Here is a 14,931-nt window from a genome sequence, read left to right as displayed (position 1 = left end):
CAACTCACTCCAGCATCCTTGCCTGGAAAATCCCATGGACAGAGGAGACTGGCTGCAGTCCATGAGGTCACAAAGAGTCGGGCACGACTGAGCGACTAACTCTTTCTTCCGTTCTTATATAGGTTTTACCCTGCTTTTAGGTGATACAGATTATGTAGGTTATAATCACTATTGTGCCCTAATCTTATATCCTTTATTCATTTAACGTCACAGACTGTATTCCTCAAACATAGCTCAGGTAAAATCCCCCATCCCACAGACCCCTCCTACAACGTGACTCTGACTCATGGAAAGCAGGATCTATATGTTCCCTTCCTCTGAGTCTTGGCTGGCCTGTAACTACGGTGGAAGTGGTAATACAGCTTCTACAGCTAAGAAGGTGACAGAGCTTTTGTCTGGTTCCTGTGGAACGCTTGCTCCTGGAGCTCCCCCGCCGTGCCATGAGTGAGGCCAAGCTGCCCACAGCGAGGCCACATGGAAGGGGCCCAAGGACTCCCTGAGCCAAAGATGAGCAACCTAGTTCATGCCCAGCATCAATTTAACAGCCATGTAGGAGAGCAATCTTAGAAGAAAGCTCTAGCCAACAGCTGAGTCACCCTGGTGATGCCACTTAGAACAGAGAAGAGCCTTCTCCAACACGCTCTGCCCAAATCACAGAATCATATGTTAAATAAATTACTATTGTTTTTAAAGATTTGGGATAATCTGTAACACAGGGACAGATAAGCAGATTTTGTAAGATTTAGTTTATATCAGTTTATACTATATTATAATCCAATAAATGCATGTACAATGATTTGACATTTCTGAACACTGGATATTTTTAGGGTTGTTTCCTACAGCTTTTCCTTGTACTTAAAAGAAGTAAGTCAAATTTGCAAAGATTTAGGACATAAAAGACACCTATTTCTGAAACAGATCATAAGAAAACATTGGCTTTAATATCTCAACTGCCTAAAATAAAATTTCTAAAGCATGTTAAACTCTAGCAGAAATAATTTGAGAGAAAAAGATTAGCTTTAATCATTTAAAACTGCATGAGTTCCACCCTTAAATATGTAATTTTGTAAAATAACTATATTTTACTGTAGTCTTCTGACACAAAAAGACTAACTCTCCCCAAAATATGACTATTTCAAAGACTATTCTGTCTTAATTTCTGGATCTAATATTTCTAAATCAAAATAAATATGAAACAGAAATAAAAATTCACCTGGCAGATAGTCTAGTGTGCATGCATGCACACTTCAGTCGTGTCCGACTCTTTGTGACCCTATGGACTGTAGCCCGCCAGGCTCCTCTATCCATGGGATTTTTCCAGGCAAGAATTCTGGAGTGGGTTGCCATTTCCTACTCCAGAGGATCTTTCTGACCCAGCGTACAAACACATATCACTTAGGTCTCCTGAATTGGCAGATGGGTTCTGTGCCTCTAGCGCCACCTGGTAAGCTCAGAATTTCAGACGGGGTCCAAAAGCCATTCCATGATAAAGCACCAAAATGGTACTCCCAGACTCCAGAGTTATCCATTAATACAAATTCTGGCTCTCTCTCACTATCCATCTCCCCCAAACTCTCCTTCAGTAGCTGTCAAAGATGGGAGTCCTTGGTTGTTGATATTTTACCATACTCTGCCTTCCCAGACCCCCACCTCCAGAGGGGGTCTCACCTCCCCTTTACAGTTGATTCTTCAGCTGAGCCCTAAGTCCTGTGCTCCCGCCCTAGGGATACTTAGCTACCACTCTTAACTTCTCCTTCTCAATAGGTTTATGGTTTAATGTTACTTTTACTGTAATTTCTCACATGCCACTAACTCTTTCAAGTGTTTACAAGTCTTTGATTTTAAAAACAACTCTTTTGCCCCCATTCCTCTTCTAGGTTTTATTTTATTTCTTACATCCCTTGTCTTGCCTATTTTTTCAAATAAACGTACAAAGCCTTCTACTTCCACTTTCTGCAGTCTAGTTTCTCCCCCAACACCTTTGTTGCCACATCCAGAGACTCATTTTCATGTTCCTTCACTCTTCGGCTGCAGCAGCTCCTTTTTTTTCTTGAAACTTTGTGTAGCTTCCATAGCACCCTGCCATCTCAGCTCTTTTCTTTACCGTTTGGATCTCTTTCCTGCTTTAGTCTCTTAATGATGCTCTTCCTCTATAAAGATAACCTCCTAGTATGCCAAGCAGAGTGGGCTTCTCCTCCACAGACAGCCCTTTGAGATTATTCATTCTCCTAATTTCTTTGCTATGACTCCCTAATCTTTATCTCTAATCCTAATTTATTCTTGATATTATACCTATGTCCTTCACCACTAATTAGGTATTTACTCTTAAATTCCCTAACATCACAAAGTGCTGAAAAAACATTATCTTCCTTGCCACCTACTTATTCCTCCAGAAACAACAGAAACTCTTGATTTAGTCTATTATTTATAATCTACTACTCAATTTAGTCACTCAGTCATGTCCAGCTGTTTGCAACCCCGTGGACTGCAGCACACCAAGATTCCCTGTCCATCACCCCGTTCAGGAGCTTGCTCAAACTCACGGCCCTCAAGTCAGTTATGCCATCCAACCATCACATCCTTTGTCATCCCCTTCTGCTCCTGCCTTCAATCTTTCCCAGAATGAGTATCAGGGTCTTTTCCAATGAGACAGTTCTTCCCACCAGGTGGCCAAAGTATTGAAGTTTCAGCTTCAGCATCAGTCCTTCCAATGAACACCCAGGACTGATCTTCTTTAGGATGGACTGGATGGATCTCCTTGCAGTCCAAGGGACTCTCAAGAGGCTTCTCCAACACCACAGTTCAAAAGCATCAATTCTTTGACGTCAGCTTTCTTTCTACTACTACTAGGTGATATTTGAAGTATTTTTAAAATAAAAGTATAGAAGATTGAAATACACATAAAGTGTTAATTTATGTCATGAGAGGGTATAAGTAAGTATGTCAAAAATAACTTATTAATCAATCTTTGAAAATACTCTGAAAAATAAAAAATATTTCAAAGTATGATTATATAGATATGTACATATATATACAAATACATTACAAATATTAGAAAAATCAGTTCAGTTCCAAATTTTTTCAGCAAATCTTGAATCTCTGAATTATATTTTCTTTCACATATTCTGAGTACCAAGATATGCATAATTATGTGAAATTAGAACTATGGCAGTTTTAATGGAAAATTCAAAATCACTTAAGTTAAACTTTGATTTTATATATTTTTAATAGTATGTAAAAATGTAAATTGCAATTGGGGTACAAAATATTCTAAAGTCAGCTGTCAGATAAGATTACAATTTTCAAAGGAAGTATCTGAAAACTTTAAGACTATTAAATCCTTCATCTATACTATTTTAAGAGTCAATATTTGGAGATTAACATAATAAAGACCCAGGAGTAGATTCTGGGGAGAGCTTCTACAGGTGGTGAAGCTCCAACCCCTAATAAAAGGGAGGGGTGTGTGGGTGTCTGCTCCTTGCCTCTCCGTTTCATTTATGATCCCCAAAGTTACAGAGTGACAGGGGTATTCATGGCGTCTGACTTTACCTGGAGAATGCAAAAAGTGAGAGAAGGATTATTCATTTGCTCTGATGGCAAGAATTGTGCAATGGAATCAGCCTGTTCTCCTAGAAATTTTTTTATTAAAGAAAGTGTTTCCCATAAGCCACATGTGGACCACATTTGATAGAGTGCTGGTGTGGAGTCATATGAAGTCTGATTCAAGACAGCCACCTAGCGAGAATGTGAGGCCTCAGGAGAAACTGTAGGTGTCACCACGAGGTGCATATAGACCTACCAGCCAGAATCAGGATATATGTATTTCCTTTTGGCGAAGGGAACAGAAGATGAGGAAGAAACAGCCCACAAGAAAGAATCAATTTTAAACATGACTTCAGTTTAAAACAATACTAGTCAGGTAAAAACTTCTATTGTTCTCTTATCTCTTCTTTGGACTTCCCTGGTGGCTCAAACAGTAAAGCATCTGCCTACAACACGGGAGACCCAGGTTCAATCCCTGGCTTGGGAAGATCTCCTGAAGAAGGAAATGGTAACCCACTCCAGTATTCTTGCCTGGGAAATTCCATGGATGGAGGAACCTGGTAGGCTACAGTCCATGTGATCGCAAAGAGTCTACACAACTGAGCAGCTTCCCTTATCCCTTCTTTACCACTCTTCACAGCTGGCCCTTACCTTCTTCCCCACACACAGGCAACTGCCCTGCAATACATCCAGTTCGGAAGAGAAAAGAAGCTTCAACTTTCAATCAGGTTTGCAGGTTTGATTATTACACAGAACTGCTAGACTAGTAAGTACTGAACTGAGACTACTTGTGATTTAAGACCATATTTATATGTGTTCTATCACTACCTAAGAGTGACCTGAAAGTCACGGACTTACACGAGCTCTATCGAAGAGCCGGGGAAACTGGGCCTACTGCAGACAGAGAATGTCACGACTATACACCACAAACTCTGTGGTCAAAGAGAGGTTATATACTCATACTTGCATGCACACTCACACGTGAGATAAAATGCATATAAAACTACACTGTGGTGTTAATTCTTCAAATTTCACCTAATAAATTTTGTATTTCAAATTTTGGTTAAGATACATTATGAAAATGTGATGTACTTTAAATGTATTTCAAAGAAATTCTAAAGCTCAAAATTTTCATTTTTAAAATAGGAGAATTTGTAAAAGGATTCATTATCAAGTATTAACTGCCTCTCTGTTAGAAAAGAAAGAAAACTAAATATGGGATTCAATAGATAAATTATCTTGATTGATGAACACATTCAAGTTGTATTTTAAAATAACATTTGTGAAAGCAAGTCCTGAGACAGATAAGCAAAACTAAGGAGTCCTTTTTAGAAAAGATTTAAAACAATTTATAGAAACAGTATAACAAAGGTATTCACGTGAGAGATATTATTTAAAGAACAGGTTTACCCTGGTTTTTAAAAATCCCAAATGCCCCATCCATTCAAAGATATGTGCTTTCTTATCCATCTCAGTGAGATGATTTATAATCCCATCACAGGGCTTAATTTCCTTTTACCAAGTCCATGGCATGCACAGCAATAGACTGTGGAAACAGTTCATTAGACAGGCTTACACTGGGGCTTGTTTGTATTACCAATACTTGGAGAGAATGAATTTAGATGAGATGCAAAATAAAAAGGCAAATCATGGACAAATTGAAAGTTAATCATTCAAAACACTGATAGTTGTATACTTTATGATACATAGGAGATAGCAGCCTTAACAGTTACTGAAGAAAAATATTTAACATTTGCAATTTTACCAATGGTTATATAACATTAGAAAAAAGGAAACTTTCACTATCACATTTTAAACACCAGGTAATCCTACTTTACTGATTTTTTGCAAAAACCCTTCAGAGGGTTTTGTGTGCAATGATAATTTTCACAGATACAATTATTTTTTATGACTAATCTTTTTCTCTTATGTTGAACAAGTTTGTGTAATAATACTTTTTGACTCTTCTCATATTTGCATGTAGCTAGTTCATTCAAATATACAGAAAATAATTTTATTGTTTCTTCCTTTTCCCTAACAACTAATTATATGGTATGTGAGTTGTCAACCTTCCTTCTTTCTTCTTTAGCTTGTCTATTTATCTTTGAAATTTCCACAGCATTCACAACACAGAGGACAAGAACATCTGTGTACATGTTTTCAGTCTACTATGTAACTTCTTCAGTGAACAGGAACAATTTATTTATAACCCTCATCACTCTAGCTCAATGTTTTACACAAATTACACTCCAAATGCGTATTTGGATTGGATGACTTACCCTAAGATACAAGGCCCCTTCCTTTCTGGACCTGAACCCCAGTCCTTCCAAAGTCAGCATTCCCACTCCTAAGTACCTACCTGGACTTCTGACCATTACCGGCAGTGACACCCTGATGGTGCTACCTTCTGTGTCCTTTCCAAGGTCTGCATTGTAACATTAGGCTCCTTCATCAATAATGGTCAATGGCCTACACTTCGAACAGACTCCTGAGGTGAGTCTCTCTACCAACGGTCTACTCTGCAACCTTCCCATGAGTCCACGCCACAATCCAGTAGACTGTTCCCCACATGCCCGGTCAGATTCATCCCATCCCAAACCAAAGAATGCCTACAGAAAGGCATTCCGCACCTTCAACGAATGGAGGATTTTTACCAGCCTCATTTCCGAAACTTGTTTATGATTCAGGCAAATGTACTCCTCATTATATTTAATCAATTAGATCTTTTTAAAGATTTCATTTATGTATTTTGTGTTGGCTGCCCTGGCTCTGTGCTGCTGCCCAGGCTTTCCTCTGGATGCGGGGAGGAGGGGAGGTTTTGGGGGGCGACCCTCTAGCTGTGGTGCACAGGCTTCTCATTGCGGCGGCTTCTGCCGTTGCCGAGCACAGGCTCTAAGGTGTGTGGCCTCAGGAGTTGAGGCCCCCAGGCTCTAGAGAACAGGCTCGACGGCTGTGGTGTGTGGGCTTAGCTGCTCTGCAGCACGTGGGATCCTTCCAGGCCTGTGAATCAGTGTCTCCTGCATTGGCAGGGGGATTCCTTACCACTGTGCCACCAGGGAAGCCCCTAAACATTACTTACAGGGTACTTACAGCATCAAATATGAACACAAAATTAAACTCTTTCTATTTCTTAATTATATTTTATGAGTTTATCTGTCCAGATCAGAAAACAATTCTTTTAGATTCTCAGAAACAACTGACTAAAATAAACCATATGGTTAGTACTATTTATTGTTTGTATAGAAATACCTAATTACAAACATTTTTACTTTTAAAATTTATAATTTCCAATCTAAAACATTTTTAAGGAGAAATTTTTTCCCAAAAAATTTTTTTCCCAATGTTTCCCATATTTTCATGTATCTATTCACACTAAACTCCAACTCAAGAGTCTATAAATTCCACCACCAAATGGTTCATTTGATAAGATGCACAGTCTTAACACTGTTGGAAGACTATCATCTCTTTAAAAAAGATAATGCACAACTGCAGGTCTCTATACTTATCAAGAATACTATTATAAAAGTACACAAAGACAACCTTTTAAATACAAGTTTCTTCAAAAAAAATGTTTCTATCTTACTTCTGCCCATTTCATTTCAAGGTAACTTTTCTATTTCAAAGTTTAGTTATACTGCCAACATGTTTAGGATTCCAGAACTGCCATTCTATGTTCCCAAACCTACTGTTATATATTTTTCAACAAGAGATCACTATCCTGCAGAAAGCACCCTATATTGAAAAATATTCTTCAGAACAAAAAAAGTTAGAATATTCAATATTGGAGACTGAAGAGATACATGTAATCCAATGCACTTCTTAAATGCTTTGTTAATGGGCTGAACTCATTGCATTTCTATTGACTCAAACTATTTCATTTGCATCACTGTAGTAAATTTGCAGACAGAAACCATAAGAGTGACAACTTTTTACAGAAATTTATACAGAAACTGTACAACAAAACGTTAAATACAAAATATATTGGATTGATCTCATACTATTGGTCTTAACAACCATGTATTCAGGATTTACAACATGCCAAGTATTCTATCGAGCACTTCCTAGGTATATTACTTGAGTGTCATAGAAACTCAGTGTTGTAGGGATTATTGATTCCATTTTACAGATGAGTGTGCTAAAGTAAAAAGGGCAACAAATAGCAAAACAACTGGTAAAGAAATGTGTATTTAAACTAACATCACTCTGATGTTTTTGTTCAGTAGCTAAGTCGTGTCCAACTCCTTGCTACCTCATGGACTGCAGCACACCAGATTTCTCTGTCCTTCACTATCACCCAGAGTTTGCTGAATTCATGTCCATTGATTCAGTGATGTTATCTAATCATCTTATACTCTGCTGTCCCCATCTCCTTTTGCCTTCAATATTTCCCAACATCAGCGTCTTTTCTAATGAGTCGGCTCTTCAGATCAGGTGGCTAAAGTACTGAAGCTTCAGCTTCAGCAACAAATGTTTCAATGAATATTTGGGGTTGATTTCCTTTAGGATTAACTGGTTTGATCTCCTTATAGTCCAAGGGACTCTCTAAGAGTCTTCTCCAGCGCCACAACTAAAAAATATCAATTCTTTCTGGCTTACTTCACTCTGTATAATAGGGTCCACTTTCATCTACCTCATTAGAACTGATTCAAATGTATTCTTTCTAATGGCTGAGTAATACTCCATTGTGTATATGTACCTCAGCTTTCTTATCCATTCATCTGCTGATGGACATCTAGGTTGCGTCCATGTCCTGGCTATTATAAACAGTAAGAAAAACACCAATACAGTATACTAACGCATATACATGGAATTTAGAAAGATGGTAACGACAACACTGTATGCAAAACAGCAAAAGAGACAAAGATGTATAGAACAGTCTTTTGGACTCTGTTGGTGGCGGGGGGGATGATTTGGGAGAATGGCATTAAAACATGTATAATATCATATAAGAAACGAATTGCCAGTCCAGGTTCGATGCAGAATACAGGAAGCTTGGGGCTGGTGCACTGGGATGACTCAGAGGGATGGTATGGGGAGGGAGGTGGGAGGAGTGTTCAGGATGGGGAACACATGTACACCTGTGGCGGATGCATGATGATGTATGGCAAAACCAATACAATATTGTAAAGTAAAAATAATAATAATAATAATAATAAAACTTTTAAAAAAATCAGTTCTTCGGCGCTCAGTCTTCTTTATGGACCAACTATCACATTGGTGCACAACTATTAGAAAAACCACAGCTCTGACTACACAGACCTTTGTCAGCAAAGTGACATCTCTGCTTTTTAATATGCTGCCTAGGTTTGTCACTGCTTTCCTTCCAAGGAGCAAGTGTCTTTTCATTTCACAGCTGCAGTCATGGTCTGTCTGCAGTGATTTCAGAGCCCAAGAAAATAAAATGTGTCTCTGCTTCCGCTTTTTACCCTTCTATCAGCCAGAAAGTGATGGGACCAAATGCCATGATCTTAGTTTTTGTTTTTGTTTTTGTTTTTTTTTTTAACTGATGGCCCTCCCTCATACACATAATGTAACCCTTTTAAGGTTTCAAGGCTCACAGTTAATTTTTTTTAATTTTTAAAAAAATTTTTATTAGTATTATTTGTACTTTACAATATTGTATTGGTTTTGCCATACATCAACATGCATCCGCCACAGGTGTACCTGTGTTCCCCATCCTGAACCCCCTCTCACCTCCCTCCCCATACCATCCCTCTGAGTCATCCCAGTGCACCAGCCCCAAGCTTCCTGTATTCTGCATCGAACCTGGACTGCAATTCGTTTCTTATATGATATTATACATGTTTTAATACCATTCTCCCAAATCATCCCCCCACCTCTCACAGAGTCCAAAAGACTGTTCTATACATCTTTGTCTCTTTTACTGTTTCGCATACAGTGTTGTCGTTACCATCTTTCTAAATTCCACATATATGTGTTAGTATCCTATATTGGTGTTTTTCTTTCTGGCTTACTTCACTCTGTATAATAGGGTCCAGTTTCATCCACCTCATTAGAACTGATTCAAATGTATTCTTTTTAATGGCTGAGTAATACTCCATTGTGTATATGTACCACAGCTTTCTTATCCATTCATCTGCTGATGGACATCTAGGTTGCTTCCCTGTCCTGGCTATTATAAACAGTGCTGTGATGAACACTGGGGTACACGTGTCTCTTTCAATTCTGGTTTCCTCAGTGTGTATGCCCAGCAGTGGGATTGCTGGGTCATATGGCAGATCTATTTCCAGTTTTATAAGGAATCTCCACACTGTTCTCCATAGTGGCTGCACTAGTTTGCATTCCCACCAACAGTGTAAGAGGGTTCCCTTTTCTCCGCACCCTCTCCAGCATTTATTGCTTGTAGACTTTTGGATCACAGCCATTCTCTGGCATGAAATGGTACCTCATTGTGGTTTTGATTTGCATTTCTCTGATAATGAGTGATGTTGAGCATCTTTTCATGTGTTTGTTAGCCATCTGTATGTCTTCTTTGGAGAAATGTCTATTTAGTTCTTTGACCCATTTTTTGATTGGGTTGTTTATTTTTCTGGAATTGAGCTGTAGGAGTTGCTTGTATATTTTTGAGATTAGCTGTTTGTCAGTTGCTTCATTTGCTATTATTTTCTCCCATTCTGAAGGCTGTCTTTTCACCTTGCTTATAGTTTCTATTGTTGTGCAGAAGCTTTTAATTTTAATTAGATCCCATTTGTTTGTTTTTGCTTTTATTTCCAATATTCTGGGAGGTGGGTCATAGAGGATCCTGCTGTGATATATGTCGGAGAGTGTTTTGCCTATGTTCTCCTCTAAGAGTTTTATAGTTTCTGGTCTTACTTTTAGATCTTTAATCCATTTTGAGTTTATTTTTGTGTATGGTGTTAGAAAGTGTTCTAGTTTCATTCTTTTACAAGTGGTTGACCAGTTTTCCCAGCACCACTTGTTAAAGAGATTGTCTTTTCTCCATGGTATATTCTTGCATCCTTTGTCAAAGATAAGGTGTCCATAGGTGCGTGGATTTATCTCTGGGCTTTCTATTTTGTTCCATTGATCTATAATTCTGTCTTTGTCCCAGTACCATACTGTCTTGATGACTGTGGCTTTGTAGTAGAGTCTGAAGTCAGATAGGTTTATTCCTCCAGTTCCATTCTTCTTTCTCTAGATTGCTTTGCCTATTTGAGGTTTTTTGCATTTCCATACAAATTGTGAAATTATTTGTTCTAGCTCTGTGAAGAATACCGTTGGTAGCTTGATAGGGATTGCATTGAATCTATTGATTGCTTTGGGTAGTATACTCATTTTCACTATATTGATTCTTCTATTCCATGAACATGGTATATTTCTCCATCTATTAGTGTCCTCTTTGATTTCTTTCATCAGTGTTTTATAGTTTTCTATATATAGGTCTTTAGTTTCTTTAGGTAGATATATTCCTAAGTATTTTATTCTTTTCGTTGCAATGGTGAATGGAATTGTTTCCTTAATTTCTCTTTCTATTTTCTCATTATTAGTGTATAGGAATGCAAGGGATTTCTTTGTGTTGATTTTATATCCTGCAACTTTACTATATTCATTGATTATATAATGAATATAGTAATTTTCTGGTGGAGTCTTTAGGGTTTTCTATGTAGAGGATCATGTCATCTGCAAACAGTGAGTGTTTTATTTCTTCTTTTCCAATTTGGATTCCTTTTATTTCTTTTTCTGCTCTGACTGCTGTGGCCAAAACTTCCAAAACTGTGTTGAATAGTAGTGGTGAAAGTGGGCACCCTTGTCTTGCTCCTGACTTTAGGGGAAATGCTTTCAACTTTTTACCATTGAGGATAATGTTTGCTGTGGATTTGTCATATATAGCTTTTATTATGTTGAGGTGTGTTCCTTCCATTCCTGCTTTCTGGAGAGTTTTTATCATAAATGGATGTTGAATTTTATCAAAGGCTTTCTCTGCATCTATTGAGATAATCATATGGCTTTTATTTTTCAATTTGTTAATGTGGTGTATTACATTGATTGATTTGCGGATATTGAAGAATCCTTGCATCCCTGGGATAAAGCCCACTTGGTCATGGTGTATGATCTTTTTAATGTGTTGTTGGATTCTGATTGCTAGAATTTTATTAAGGATTTTTGCATCTATGTTCATCAGTGATATTGGCCTGTAATTTTTGTGGCATCTTTGTCAGATTTTCGTATTAGGGTGACGGTGGCCTCATAGAATGAGTTTGGAAGTTTACCTTCCTCTGCAATTTTCTGGAAGAGTTTGAGTAGGATAGGTGTCAGCTCTTCTCTAAATTTTTGGTAGAATTCAGCTGTGAAGCAGTCTGGACCTGGGCTTTTGTTTGCTGGAAGATTTCTGATTACAGTTTCAATTTCCGTGCTTGTGATGGGTCTGTTAAGATTTTCTATTTCTTCCTGGTTCAGTTTTGGAAAGTTGTACTTTTCTAAGAATTTGTCCATTTCTTCCACGTTGTCCATTTTCCTCTTCACTTTCTGCCATTAGAACAGCATCATCTGCATATCTGAGGTTGTTGATATTTCTCCCAGAAATCTTGATTCCAGCTTGTGATTCATCCAGCTGGGAATTTTGCATGATGTACTCTGCACAGGAGTTAAATGAGCAGGGTGACAACATACAGCCTTATTGTACCCCTTTCCCAATTTTGAACCAGTCCGTTGTTCCATGTCCAGTTCTAACTGCTGCTTCTTGACCCACATACAGGTTTCTCAGGAGACAGGTCAGGTGGCCTGGTACTCCCATTTCTTTAAGAATTTTCCACAATTTGTTGTGATCCACAGTCAAAGGCTTTAGCATAGTCAGTGAAGCAGAAGTAGATGTTTTTTCTGGAAATCTATTGCCTTCTCCATGACCCAGTCAATGTTGGCAGTTTGATTTCTGGTTCCTCTGTGTCTTTAAAACACAGCTTGTACATGTGGAAATTTTCAGTTCAGGTAATGCTGAAGCCTAGCTTGAAGGATTTTGAGCATAACCTTGCTAACATGTGAAATGAGCACAGTTGTATGGTAGTGTGAACATTCTCTGGCATTGCCCTTCTTTGGGATTAGAATGAAATCTGACCTTTCCCAGTCCTGTGGCCACTGTTGAGTTTTCCAAATTTGCTGACATACTGACCCAGTCTGATGCCAAAGTCTTAATGTCTAAAATACATTGCTTTCCTAAACCCTCACTACTCCACAGTTATTTTTTTAAATGAAGACACTGTGGAAATATAAAATGTAAAATTTCACAATATTGAATTACTTTAATGTTGCTCTACATCAACAGCCATTCTCTTGGCTCCTTCCACAGTGAAGCATCTTAAGACTTTGGCTCAAGAGGACCAGAAAATCACTGGATAGGATGTAGGGCACATTAATTATCACCATCACAATGGGATATAGAATTACAAAAAGGTAGACTTTGCAGACACAGGGCTTAAAAATGCTTGGGCTTTGCTAGACAACTGGCATATATGAAAACGGTACATTCTCTATATAAAATAATAATGTACGGTCTATTAAAGCAATTTCAGAAGTGTGCATGTAAAACAGAGAATGCAGGCTGCCCATTCTAGGAAACTCCTAAACCCAACTGTAACAGAAGTTCTTTTTGCCAGTGTACAAGTGCCGTAAGGAGCTGCCAAATGGTTTGCACTTATGTTCTAGGTGAAGCAATTTTACTTCTCTGTTGAACCACCTCTCTAGATAATTTAACTTTTCTTCTCTTACTCTCATCCCCTTCATGTAGCAACACTGGTACTATTCTCATCTGTCATAAAAGGAGGGCCTTTCATTCCTGGTCCTAAACAAATAGATAAAGTAAGTAAGTAACCAGCTCTGAAACACAGCAACCAGCCCACAAGGTATGTGGAAACTGGCAATGTCAGTCTATCTACTTATCTTAAGAGTGTTGGCCATTTAAAATAAGACAAGTAGGCTGGTTTATAAATAAAACAAGCAGGGAAGGTAAATCTATAATTTTCATAACAAGACAGAACTTTCAAATCTTTTGTCCAATCATTTAGCTGGCAGTGCCAGCAAAAATACAAGTTCTTATGATATATTCTAGGCTTTGCAAAGTCTCAGATCTAGGGTACAGTAATTTTAAAAAAAGAAAGAAAAGAAAAAGAAACATCATAAATTCAAGCATCATTAAAGTTTTCTGCCTGATAGAAAACATATACCAGAGCCCATTTGACTCATTAAAAAAGGAATCAATTCCCTTTTTTGATATGTTTTTCAATAATAACAAGTTATAATAACAAATTATAACAAGTGGCCTCAAGCTTGAATGAGACTGTCAGTTCCAGAGAGAATAGCTTACTGACTTATCCAATGGGCTACAAAGTTAGCAGCAAAGTTGGAATTTAAAAATTAGCCCCCTGGTGTCTTCACGTTTACCTACCATGTCTAACAATATGGCCAGCAATTATTGGTAAGAAAGAAAGAATAAACATGTAGCACTGATATGTAGCAAGTGATGGAAAGTTCTTGAGATTAAGAAAATTGTATTCCATGAGACAAATCCAAATAGTGACAGGTTTCAAAAACATCCAGTAAGTGTATTTGTTAATCACCCACTAATCTTTTTATCCTACTGTGAACCCTAGTATCATCCCTTTCAACTGTCAATATAGTTTCTTTTTAAAAAGTTTCAGATTACTCTGGCAGTGTATAAAGGAAGCACGTAGGAAAAATCTACAGGAAATATTTACGCATCTCCCAATGTTATGAAAAGTAAGGGATATAAGATCAACTGTTTCCAATATCCAGAAAGGCAATAACAACAACAACAAAATGTGTCTCATTTGGAAATGCACTCAGCCAACTCTTGGGTCATCTGGTGGTTGATGATCCAACCTGCTGGGGATATTTAGGGTTCCTTGCTTCTTTATATTTTCTCTCCAGATGCTCATCTTTTTTCTTATTTTGGAGTTATTAGTTATCTTCATCACAGGGTGGAAGAAGAAAAATTTGTCAAAATCAAATTTGTAAATTTTACCTTTTTGAGAAAAGTACAAATAGTAAACTTTCAAAGAAAAGTTGTGTTATTTCCTTATTATTTTAAAGATTATATTGTCTGTGTTAAATATTTCAACCACTTTCCATTGATAATCATGAACTACCTCTTGACACTTTTTTGGTCTGCTTCATCAGTTATATTTTTGAGTTGATCATTCTGCTTCTCTCCTTACAACATACAAACACAAGACTTCACAACGCCAATATAACTAGGGCTTCACCATTTGCTTTTTTTAAACTCTTTATTTTATATTGGAATATAGTTGATTAAAGGTATTATATTAGTTTCCATTGTCCAGCAAAGTGATTCAGTTATACGTATACATTTATCTATTCTTTTTCAAAATCTTTTCCCATTTAGGTTGTTACATA

At 37.6% G+C, this 14,931-nt stretch overlaps 1 protein-coding gene across 3 annotated transcripts in view; it reads right to left on the bottom strand.

The window, feature by feature from the left end:
* MACROD2 (mono-ADP ribosylhydrolase 2) overlaps positions 1-14,931 on the bottom strand; it is a 2,305,220-nt gene that overhangs the window by 2,057,661 nt on the left and 232,628 nt on the right. The gene's annotated exons all lie outside the window — the stretch shown is intronic.

This window comes from Bos javanicus, chromosome 13 (genome assembly GCF_032452875.1).
Source record: "Bos javanicus breed banteng chromosome 13, ARS-OSU_banteng_1.0, whole genome shotgun sequence".
Classification (NCBI taxonomy): domain Eukaryota; kingdom Metazoa; phylum Chordata; class Mammalia; order Artiodactyla; family Bovidae; genus Bos; species Bos javanicus.
Note: the sequence above shows the minus strand (reverse complement) of the source record. Positions and strands in the feature narration are given on the sequence as shown.